Source organism: Rattus norvegicus, chromosome 4 (genome assembly GCF_036323735.1).
Source record: "Rattus norvegicus strain BN/NHsdMcwi chromosome 4, GRCr8, whole genome shotgun sequence".
Classification (NCBI taxonomy): Eukaryota; Metazoa; Chordata; class Mammalia; order Rodentia; family Muridae; genus Rattus; species Rattus norvegicus.
The window spans coordinates 71,415,511-71,428,020 of NC_086022.1; the positions used below are offsets into that span (position 1 = coordinate 71,415,511).

The 12,510-nt window shown below is 38.6% G+C and overlaps 1 non-coding gene across 1 annotated transcript; it reads left to right on the forward strand.

Annotated features, from left to right (window-relative positions):
• The first annotated feature begins 457 nt into the window (after positions 1-457).
• Positions 458-564, forward strand: LOC120102568 (U6 spliceosomal RNA). Its single transcript, XR_005504204.1, has one exon. It is a non-coding gene; the product is annotated as a U6 spliceosomal RNA (small nuclear RNA).
• The last annotated feature ends 11,946 nt before the right edge of the window (positions 565-12,510 follow it).

Consider the following 12,510-nt stretch of genomic DNA (forward strand, 5'->3'; position numbering starts at 1 on the left):
CCGTCCAGAGAAATAAGCCAACTCAAGCCCAACGAACATATATAAAGGCAGGATTATTGTGTTCACTGATCTTGCAGGCGAGGTCATGGATGTCTGCACAGATGGGAAGAATGGGAGGGTAGAGTGAGAGAGAGGAGAGAAGAGACAAGAGAAAGGAAGGAGGATGAGAAGGAAGGGACGGAGAGAAGGAGAGAGAGAGAGAGGGAGCTAGAAACAGAGATAGAAGGGATCAAGGGATGAACCTAGAAGATCTGCTTTGGTGTGTTAAATATATACCCCATCTGCTTTTTCTGGGTCTGGAACCCTGCACTAATGACTAGTTTAAACATTTTGGTTAAGTTTTTCTATCAAAGACCATTTCATTTAAAGAGATAGTTCCTTTTCTGGGTTGAATGAGTAGAATGACTTGGTTTGAGGGTTTTGGGTTTGACAAGAGTAAATAAATAGTCAGAGATGGGTGCTCACTTTGGCAGCATATATACTAAAATGGAAACAATACAGAGATGATTAGCACGGCCCCTGCACAAGGATGACACGCAAATTCATGAAGTGTTCCATATTTTTAAGAATGTTCTACTCAATGATAACTTGGTCAAGGAAGAAATAAAGAAACAAATTAAAGACTTTTCAGAATTTAATGAAAATGAAGGCACAACATACCCAAACTTAGGGGACACAGTGAAGCAGTGCTAGGAGGAAAACTCATAGCTCTGAGAGCCTCCAAAGAAACAGGAGAGAGCATATATTAGCCGCTTGACAACACACCTAAAAGTTCTAGAACAAAAAAAGCAAATATACCCAAGAGGAGAAGAAGGCAGGAAATAATCAAACTCAGGGCTGAAATCAACCAAGTAGAAACAAAAAGGACTATACAAAGTATCAACAAAACCAGGAGCTGGGTCTTGGAGAAAAATCAACAAGATAGATAAACCCTTAGCCAGACTAACAAGAGGGCATAGAGAATGTATCCAAATTAACAAAATCAGAAATGAAAAGGGAGACATAACTACAGAATCAGAGGAAATTCAAAAAGTCACCAGATTCTACTACAAAAGCCTATATTCAACAAAACTAGAAAATCTGGAGGAAATGGACAATTGACTAGACAGTTGCAAGGTAGCAAAAGTAAATCAGGATCAGATAAACCATCTAAACAACACTATGACTCCTAAAGAAATAGAAGCAGTTTTTAAACGTCTCCCAAGCAAAAAGAGCCCAGTACCAGATGGATTTAGTGCAGAATTCTATCAGACCTTCATAGAAGACCTCATACCAATATTATCCAAACTATTCCACAAAATTGAAACAGATGGAGCACTGCCGAATTCCTTCTGTGAAGCCACAATTACTCTTATACCTAAACCACACGAAAACCCAACAAAGAAAGAGAACTTCAGACCAAATTCCCTTATGAATATCGACGCAAAAATACTCAATAAAATTCTGGCAAACCGAATCCAAGAGCACATCAAAACAATCATCCATCATGATCAAGTAGGCTTCATCCCAGGGATGCAGGGATAGTTTAATATACAGAAATCCATCAACATAATCCACTATATAAACAAACCCAAAGATAAAAACTACATGATCATTTCATTAGATGCTGAAAAAGCATTTGACAGAATTCAACACCCCTTCATGATAAAAGTCCTGAAAAGATCAGAAGTTCAAGGCCCATACCTAAACATAGAAAAAGCCATATACAGCAAACCAGTAGTTATCATTAAACTAAATGGAGAGAAACTTCAAGCAATCCCACTAAAATCAGGGACTACACAAAGCTGCCCATTCTCTCCCTATTTATTCAATATAGTACTAGACATCCTAGCCAGAGCAATCAGACAACAAAAGGAGGTCAAAGCAATACAAATCGGAAAGGAAGCAGTCGAAATATCACTATTTGCAGATGATATGATACTATACTTAAGTGACTCCAAAAGTTCCACCATAGAAATTCGAAGCCTGATAAACAACTTCAGCAAAGTGGCTGGATATAAAATTACCTCAGACAAATCAGTAGCCTTCCTCTACTCAAAGGATAAATAGGTTGAGAAAGAAATTGGAGAAATTATACTCTTCACAATAGTCACAAATAACATAAAATACCTTGATGTGACTCTAACCAAACAAGTGAAAGATCTGTATGACAAGAACTTCACGTCCCTGAAGAAAGAAATTGAAGAAGACCTCAGAAGATGGAAAGATCTCCTATGCTCATGGATTGGCAGGATTAATATAGTAAAAATGGCCATTTTGCCAAAAGCAATCTACAGATTCAATACAATTCCCATCAAAATTCCAACAAAATGAAAGAGCAATTTGCAAATTCATTTGCAATAACAAAAAAACCAGGATAGCTAAACCTATACGCAATAATAAAAGAACTTCGGGGGGGGAATCACTATCCCTGAACTCAAGCAGTATTAGAGAGCAACAGTGATAAAAACTGTATGGTATTGGTACTGAGACAGGCAGGTAGATCAGTGGAATAGAATTGAAGACAGAAATAAACTGACACACCTATGGTCACTTGAGCTTTGAGAAAGAAGCTAAAACCATCCAATGAAAAAAGATAGCATTTCAACAGATGGTGCTGATTCAACTGGACGTCAGCATGTAGAAGAATGCAAATTGATCCATTCTTATTGCCCTGTACAAAGCTTAAGTCCAAGTGGATCAAGGACCTCCACATCAAACCAGATACACTCAAACTAATAGAAGAAAAGGTGGGGAAGAATCTTGAATACATGGGTACTGGGGAAAATTTCCTGAACAAAACACCAATGGCTTATGCTTTAAGATCAAGAATCGACAAATGGGACCTCATAAAACTGTAAAGCTCCTGAACGGCAAAGGACACTGTCATTAGGACAAAATGGAAACCAACAGATTGGGAAAATATCTTTAGAGGGCTAATATCCCAAATATACAAAGAACTCAAGAAGTTAGACTCCAGAGAGCCAAATAACTCTATTAAAAAATGTGGTACAGAGCTAAACAAAGAATTCTCAGCTAAGGAATATTGAATGACTGAGAAGCACCTAAAGAAATGCTCAACATCCTTAGTCATAAGGGAAATGCACATCAAAACAACCCTGAGATTCCACCTCACACCAGTCAGAATGGTTAAGGTCAAAAACTCAGGTGACAACAGATGCTGGCAAGGATGTAGAGAAAGAGGAACAATCCTCCATTGTCAGTGAGATTGCAAACAACCACTCTGGAAATCAGTCTGGAGGTTCCTCAGAAAATTGGACATTCCACTATCTGAGGACCCATCTATACCTCTCCTGGGCATATACCCAAAAGATGCTCCAACATACAACAAAGACACATGCTCCACTATGTTCATAGCAGCCTTATTTATAATAGCCAGAAGCTGGAAAGATCCCAGATGCCCTTCAACAGAGGAGTGCATACAGAAAATATGGTTCATCTACACAATGGAGTACTACTCAGCTATCAAAAACAATGACTTCATGAAATTCATAGGCAAATGGATGGAACTAGAAAATATCATCTTGAGTGAGGTAACCCAATCACAGAAAAACACACTTGGTATACATTGTGGAAATTAGCCCCAAAACCCAAATTATCCAAGATACAATCCACAGACCAATGAAGCTCAAGAAGAAGGATTACCAAAGTGTGGATTCTTCACTCCTTCTTATAGGGGGAACAAAAATTTTCATAGGAAGGTATATAGAGGCAAAGTTTGGAGCAGAGACTGAAGGAATGGCCAATCAGAGCCTGCCCCACATGTGGCCCATACATATATAGCCACCAAACTAGATAAGAATGATAAAGCTAAGAAGTGCATGCTGACAGGAACCATATATAAATGTCTCCTGTGAGACACAGTCAGAGCATGTCAAATACAGAGGTGAATCCTAGCAGCAAACCACTGAACTGAGAACAGCACCCACCCCCTAATGGAGGAATTAGATTAAGTATTGAAAGAGCTGAAAGGGCTTGCAACCCCATAAAAACAATAATTCCAACCAACCAGGGCTCTCAGGGACTAAATCGCTCCCCAAAGACTATACATGGACTGACCCAAGGCTCTAACTGCTAATGTAGCAGAGGCTGCCCTTGTTGGGCACTAATGGAAAGAGAAGCCCTTGGTTCTGCCAAGGCTAGACCTTCCCCCAGCCCCCTCACCCCTTGTAGGGGAATGTTGGGGAAGGGCAGGAAGGGGGCAGACAGGGAGGGGAACACCCTTGTAGAAGAGGAGGGGGATGGGATAAGGAGCTTATGGACAGGAAACCAGGAAAGAGAATTACATTTGAAATGTAAATAAAAAATATCCAATAAAAGAAAAAAAGAGGTCATAGATGAATAACATGATAGATAGATAGATAGATAGATAGATAGATAGATAGATAGATAGATAGATAGATAGATAACTGGTGATACTCAGTTGCAGTTGAGGACTACAATTTTTTTTAAAGATTTTATTTTATCTATGTGTATTTGTGTGCCTGTGTGAATTTATGTTTATCCTGTGAGTGTAGATGACTGCAGGAGTCAGATAACATCCATAATTTCTGAAACTGGAGTTCTAGACTATTGAGACACACCTGATAAGCATGCTAGGAAATAAACCCAAGTCCCTACATCTCAACCACAATTTCCCCTCCCTCTACTCCTCCCAGTTCCAAACTAACAACCATAAGATATATGCAAAGAACGTAATTCAGACCCATGCAAGCTCACTAACTGCTCTAAAACCCTGAGCCAGCTCTCTGGTCCCTTGGTTCTGAATAAAAAGAAAAGTTTTTCAGGTTTTCACTATTGAACATGTGTAATATATGTCTTTTATTGTCCTAAAATACAGTCCCTGTACTCAATTTTTGAGACCCTTTATGATGAAAGGATGTTGAATTTTATAGTGCTTTTTTAATCCATTGGAGTGATCATGCTGTTGTTAATTTGTTGCTGTTTGGATAACACACATATTGATTTGCATATATTGAACCATCCTTACATCTTGGGATAAATTCCACTTGATCATGGTGAATGATATTTTTAATGTGATATTGAATTCAATTTGCTAGTATTTGATTGAAGATTTTTACATCTACATCCACCAGGAATACTGATTGCTAATTGTAGTTTCCTTGGCTGGCTTTGGTGGATCATTAATTTTCATCTCAGTTTTCAAAGTTTTAAGATACTTTTTTAGTATCCTAGAAGAGCTAGATAGACATGAATCAATGTTGAGCTTCCCTTCAGTGTTTAATGGAATTTCCAGTGATGGCATCAGATTTTCTTTGCTGTGAGATTTGTAACTATTACTCCATGATTATGTCTTGATTGATTGAATGTTTGTTTTGTGGGGGTTATGTATGTGCATGTATGTATGTCTGTGTGTTCATGAACATGAGGATTCACATAGTTATGTGTGTGCACATATACGTAGAGGCCAGAGGAATATCTCTGACACAGTTGCTGTTCAGATGCCATTCACCTCATTTTGTTTTCTTGTTTTTTGTTTTGTTTTGTTTTGTTTTGTATTTTTCTGAGAAGAGATATCTCACTGACATGAAATTTAGCAGAGAGCTCCAGAGATCTGCCTCTCTTCTTCCTAGCCCTGAGGTTACATGAGTGGACCATGACACTTAACTTTACTTTCTCTTTTCAAATATTTTCTTGAGAATCAAACTCAGGTCACCAAGAGTGCCCTTGTGCTTGCAAGGTAAGCATTTAGCTAAATAATCTGTCTCCCCAGTCCCACCTTAATTTTTCTAGAAATCTACCCAACTTGTTGGCAATGCATCCAGGGCCTTTGCACCTACTCTAACACCTGTCTTACACAGTCTACTGGGATGGTTTCATGTCTCACTGTAGTCCTTCCTTCAGGCATCTGCCCAGATGCCACCATTAAAAAAAAAAAAAAGGTCTTTTAAATTACCCTACCAACCCTAGGTAAAATGAATGCAAAATCTTTACCTAACCATCATGCCACATTTCCTGAGTCCTTTAGCATGCAGTATCAAAGAAAAATACTATATTTAATTTGAAACTTCTTTAAGGACACTATTAAAGGAATAGGACAATATATATACATATATGTATATATATATACAAAGTCATAACTAATTATAACTTTATCCAAAATTGTTACAACTTAGAAAAAAGCCTTTTGTCTATTAATTGATGATGAATGGATAAAGGATTTATTATATATCCATACAATGGCACATCTCTCAAGAAAATAAAATGGGTCACTTATATTTGCAACAGCATAGATAAATCCCCAAATAATTTTCATATATAGAATCAAAGAGACAAAAAGAAGTACATATTTTATCATCTTTTTTGTAAAATTCTAAAAACCACGTAGTAGTCTATGACAAGTAAAAGAAGGGATATGATGTAGAAGAGAGGAAGATGACCAAAGGACACAAGGAAACTTTTGGAAATTCATTTCCTTAGTACTGCTGATTAATTTATAGATGCTTAAGTAGGTTAAAAATTTTTTAAATATATGTGTAACTATTTCATTACTTGTCAGATAGACCTTAAATAAAGCCAGTATAAAAATAACTGTAAGTAGGCATCTAACAACAGAAAACTGCCTCGTAATGAATATAATATTTTAATTAATTAATTAATTAATTAACCACAGCTAATCAGAAAGCAAGAAGCAAGAAGCAAACAGGTTTCATGCCGAAGAGTTTCCAGAGAGACAGGTCAAACCATTTACCATGTGAGTTGCACAGCATAGCTACACAAAATCCCTCTTACACATGCTTGTTCCTTTGCCAAATTTCCATCCTGGTTGCCAGCTACCTTTCTCTTCTGCCTTTCCACGGCTACTCTCAACATCATTATAGCACCAGACATTCATCTTGAAATGTGTATCCAGGAAAACAACAACACACCAGACCTAGGTGACCAGCTCTTATTAGAGAGGTGTGATTAACCTTTGTTGCCCTTTGACCCACTTGCTATTTACAAATGCAACTTGCCAAAGAGTTTTCTGGATAATGAACTTCTCTATTCAGAAAGCAGACAAATAGTTTACTTAGAAAATTAACTTTTTTATCATCTTACTACACATACAAACAACAGAGGATTTTAAAAGAAAGAAGAAGAACTTGACTGAGTGAAATTGGATGGTAAAAATCAGTCTATTCTCTGACCTTGAATTAGTAGTAATTAAATGTACTAGGGAAAAGTTAAAGTTAATGTAGGTTTTTAATGAGGCATCAGGACTAGTGATGGCTGCTTCAGAGTCTCCTCTTACATAGAGGGTATGCAAGCATCAGTTGAAATGTCTGTACTGATGAGATCTCCAAGAAGCAAATGAAGAAAAAATACCCAACATCCAAAAGCAGAATTACTGACCATTATGACCTTTAGTCATAAGAGGAGAGAAGTTTTAGAAATAAAGAAGGTAGTTAGAGGCAAGCGAATGGGAAAATGTGTTGAAAGTTGTGATTGGAAACGTAGAGCAACACATAGGAAGAAAATATATCAAGATAGATAGTATTAGAATCGAGGATCATCACTAGTCACACTGATTGGAGGGGCCAAGAGTAGCAGATATTGAGCGCTCATGGGTAAGCTGAAAGAGGCAGAGGGCAGAGAACAGGAGAGATGCTGAAAGGAGCAGAGAGTAAAGTGCACTTTTTTATGTCAAGGTATTGATGATTTGATTATATTTGAAAACCAAGAGAAAGAAATTCATGAAGACAGAACACCTGAGGGTACTAAAGGGAGAATGTAGTAGACTATGAAAGAAATGAAGAAATGATTTTGCTGAGAAGGGGATTTCTACCTTTGAAGTGGAATGAAATGTAGAAAGTGTATGTATAGTCTTTCACTGAAGAAGACCAATAAACTCACAAAGAGATGCTTCCTCTCCATGGAGTATGAATTTAAAAACTGGATACCAGGATTTTCAAAATTAAAAGAATTAATAATATCTGAGTTGGTAAGCATGTGGAGAACATTCTCACACCCAGCAGGAAAGTTAACTCCCGCCGAATCTGTGGAGGGAGTTTAGCAATCTTCATTAAAAATGTACATGACAGGGGTTGGGGATTTAGCTCAGTGGTAGAGCACTTGCCTAGCAAGAACAAGGCCCTGGGTTCGGTCCCTAGCTCCAAAAAAAAAAGAAAAGAAAAAAAATGTACATGACAGGTTTTTTTTTTTAAACAACACAATGAAAGAATTACACAAAACATATATACATTTGAGTAATTAATGGGATTCTAACTATAGCATTATTTATAAATGACAAGGTATATGGAATGTGTATGTATCTGTCAGTAAACAAATGGACAGATAACTGTTGATGCCATGCAGTACGAGAATTAAAATGTATGGAAGAGAGCAAACTGTGGTACTATGGAGAAATGCCAAAGACATTATTTAGTTGCAAAGGCAAGTTGCCAAAAGAGCATGCATGAAGCAATATGGTTTCTATAAAAATATACTAAAGCATACAAATGTAAGCTGTCTGTATGTATATATTGACTGTAGACACATATATATACGTATACATATATGTGTGTGTATATACATATACATAGGTTTGTGTGCATAAACACGTGCATTTGTGCATATACATTTTCATTCACTCTGTTTATAGTGAGGCGCACTTACTTTCCCATTTCTGTTTCACTTATCTCATGTGGAATACAAAAGTACATAAAAAGAAAGGCTAGAAAAATGCGCACCTCTCTGATAATGATGATTATTTCTGGATAGAAAAATCAGGAAAGGATATTTCCAGGAGAGACTCGACTTCCTTTGCAGTGTGTATTCTTGAGTGACATAAAATAGAAGGCCTAAGAAGCTACTCAATAGAGAAAGTGTCTGCATAAATAAACAAAGTCTGCAGGGTGGAAAATAGAGAAAGGAACATGAATCAGGGCCTGAATCATCCTTGGATGTGAAAATGGGTCAGCAGAGAGCGTGAAACCATGCATTTCAGGCAGGCTGTAGTCATAAAAAGAGAAGAGTTCAAAGGATGGCAAGCAGAGAAATAGGAGTAGAGATGACCAAAAGTAAGATTGGTCTGCCACCCGCTGTGGCACTCATTTTGGAGACCTCTCAATGGAAAAGTAAGGCATTTGAGGCCATATAAAAAACAGATTTTAGATTGTACAAGTTGGATATCTAGAAAATGTTGAGAGAAACAGAGAGCAATGTGTGCAACGAGCAGGTGCTGGCTGCATGGTAAGGATAGTCCTGTGTGCTACAGCAGGATGGCCAATAAGAGCTACTCACAGCAGACCAGAGGGCGGGTCAGAGACTGCTGGGTGTGGTTAATTTGGGATAATAATTAAAAATAAATATTTGGGCAGGCATCAAGGAAGAGAGCCATTCAGGGGAAAGTCAGAGTGAAACCTGAACTGTCTGGTTGCTCTTACCCCAAGCCAGTGGTATGTCAAAACAGGAAAATCATGTTTGGGAGGCAAGAGGCCAGTGGACACAAACCTGCACACATAATTTTTTTTCCCTCTTAAACACACACTCCCTAATATTCAAATGCAAGGCTCCTAATGAGTCACAACAATAGCGACAATGACCTGACCTGTCAGGTATGTTTATTCCTGACTCAAAAAGATCAGCCAGGATGTGAGAGTTTCATTTTCCTCCTCCCTTTGAAGTCTCTCCCTGTGCTCTGTTCAGAGTTTGTGCTAGATTCTAATTGAATTATTCTTTCACTGAAGGAAGCCGAGACAGAAGCAGCTTGGAAAAGTTTCAGGATGGTAAAGAGTTGCCAAAGGAAGCGCTTATGAACAAAGAAACCAGCTTTATATGCAAATTGAAAATAAATGACGAAGACCTTTCCAAAATAAGTTTTAGAATCATGGCCATAAGAATTAGTCTCTCTCTCTCTCTCTCTCTCTCTCTCTCTTCTTTTAAACGAGTGGCATAAGTACTCACCGTGTCCCCTGAAATCCAGCTTTTGTCAGATCTTTGTACCCTTAAAGCTCCACAATGCCGGAGGCAGTTGGCAAGCCTCCCAAAATGAAGGCATCGAGGCTTGAAGAGACTGAATTACTTGCCTAGGGTCACACCACCCAGGCAGCATCTGGGTCCAATCTAATACTGACTGACTGCAAGGCTCAAGTGTTTAATCGGCAGAAAGTCTTATTTCTCATCACAGCAAGAGCAGTAGGGAGCCGGCTGCTACTGTGCAGAGGCCCTGCCTTCTTCTGTCTCTATTAAAGCTCATTGCTCCTCAGGCACAGTTCTTAATAACTTTATCCTGACAAGGACCATGTGGTACAAGAGGTTTTCTTATCAACCCCACTCCACACACAAGAAAGAGAGGGCAGATGGGTTATGCATGTCTGCCCATAGTCACACGCTTAGAGAGTAGTTGAGCTGAGACACCAACCCAGCTGCCGTGAGCTGTGCTATATCTGGGTAGACGTTTGTCTTTGATTCTAGAATATAGAGAGTACTAGTTCATTTCCCTGTTCATAACAGTGTTGGGCAGGCAGAAATCCCCAAAACTGGGCCCACTCTTTGTCTGTGCATTCTAGGTCTTAAGAATTGAAAAGAATGTGGAAGGCTAACAGGTATGGTAGGGAAATTTCGAATTTCAGGATCCTTAAGCATCTCTTGTAGGGAGCAAAGTAATCCAAGGACAATTTGTAAAGTCATCAGGGAATATAGGAAACAAAATTTAAGAAAAGTAAATGTTACTGAATTGCAAAAATCATAATAACAAACATATACTGGGAAATTACATGTCAGAAACTGCACCATAGAGCACTACTCCATGCTGGAACAATTCCTGGTTTCCCCCCCTGGAAAAGAACAATAAAGATTCTCTTCCAGAGCACTGAGCCATTAACCAGTGGATAAAGAATTGGAATCTAAGACCAAGAAGGTCTCATGAGACACAGTCCTCTCTAAATTGTCATTAACACGGGTCAGTTCTTTAGTCTCTGAGATAATATAACTCTAGAGATAAGATAGGCAAGGTAGACTTTCTAAGAATATAGCCAAAAAAAAAAAGTCAAGAAAAAAGAAAGGAAGGAAGGAAGAGAGAGAGGGAGGGAGGGAGAGAGAGAGAGAGAGAGGAAGAGAGAGAGAGAGCTTGAAGACTTGACTATAAGAGAACCTAAAGCATGTGGAGGGGGAAGAACAGAAAATCAGAGAAGGAGCCAGATACCCATGCTATTCTGACAAAAAGATAAAAAGGAACTATCAGGTTCCTTACACCTGATACATCATGAAGAGAAAGCAAAATGTCCAAGTACATTGTACAAGTGATAATAGGTGATGTAATGGAGTATAAGATTGAAGTCGATGTTAGTAGATAATATATTTGGGCCCATATGGAGCCCAATAGACAAATGCCTTGATAACTGGTTTCTTCCTTAAGTATATATTTCCCAAAGATACCATTATTTCATTTTGATCATACGGCATTGATGTGTCTCTGGGGTTTTAGTTTTTAAAATTGCCATTAAATTTAAAGTCTATTTAAATCAAATTTATCTTTTTATTCCTAAAGAAGCGGCCTATTGCAGCAGGAATGCAGTGAAGAACAATGTGAACAATTCCGTTGCTTTGCACAGCTGGGCAGAGGCTGAGGAGTGATGCCCAATCTATCCTGTGAAGTTTGAAAGCCTGGCAAGGTCAAGTGGAGGGGCGTTTCCTGAAACAGGTGAATAAAGGTGATAGGAAGCTATCAGCAGTCAGGTCTGGTTCAGATTTTCAATCATCCATGTCTGAGGTGATAGAGCTGAGGCAAGCACAGCAGTGCAGAGTTGTGCTGCTATGTAGAACATTATGCCTATACATATACATATACGTCATATACATATACATATACATAAACACGTACACATACACATACACATACACATACACATACACATACACATACACATACACATACACATACACATACACATACACATACACATACATATACATATACATAGCTGAGGGCCAGCCATGGCATCCAGGTCCTGAGGCAGCCAGCAAAATGCAGGGAATGGAGGCAATGACTGTGGCTAAAGCTGCCTAAAAGCTGTTTACTTTTGGCCATTTTTACCTTCTTTAACTCTTTGCTATTCTGTGGCCAAAAGCCATTGGCTTCTGGTAAATTAACACATGCTGACAGCAGCAGGGGATTAAGAAAATAAAGCTTAGTTATTTGAGCTCTTTCCTCTTTGGCTCAAGGGCCTCTTGTTGGGCAGGTGAGAGGCTCAGAGATTGTTAACTCTGTGAGCCAGAGGAAAAAGTAAGGGAGAAAGGAGAAAGTCAAGCACACACATAGACACACAGACACATACTTTGGCCAGGCTCAGCCACCTGTTTCATTAATTCCATAAATGTTCATGCATACTTACATACATACAAATATACCTACATACATGTGTGATGGTTTGTATATGTTTGGCCTAGGGAGTGGCGCTATTAAGAGGGGTGGCCTTGTTGGAGTAGATGTGTCACTGTGACTGTGGGCTTTAATCCCCTCATCCTACCTGCCTGAAAATCAGTCTTTCACTAGCAGTCTTCACA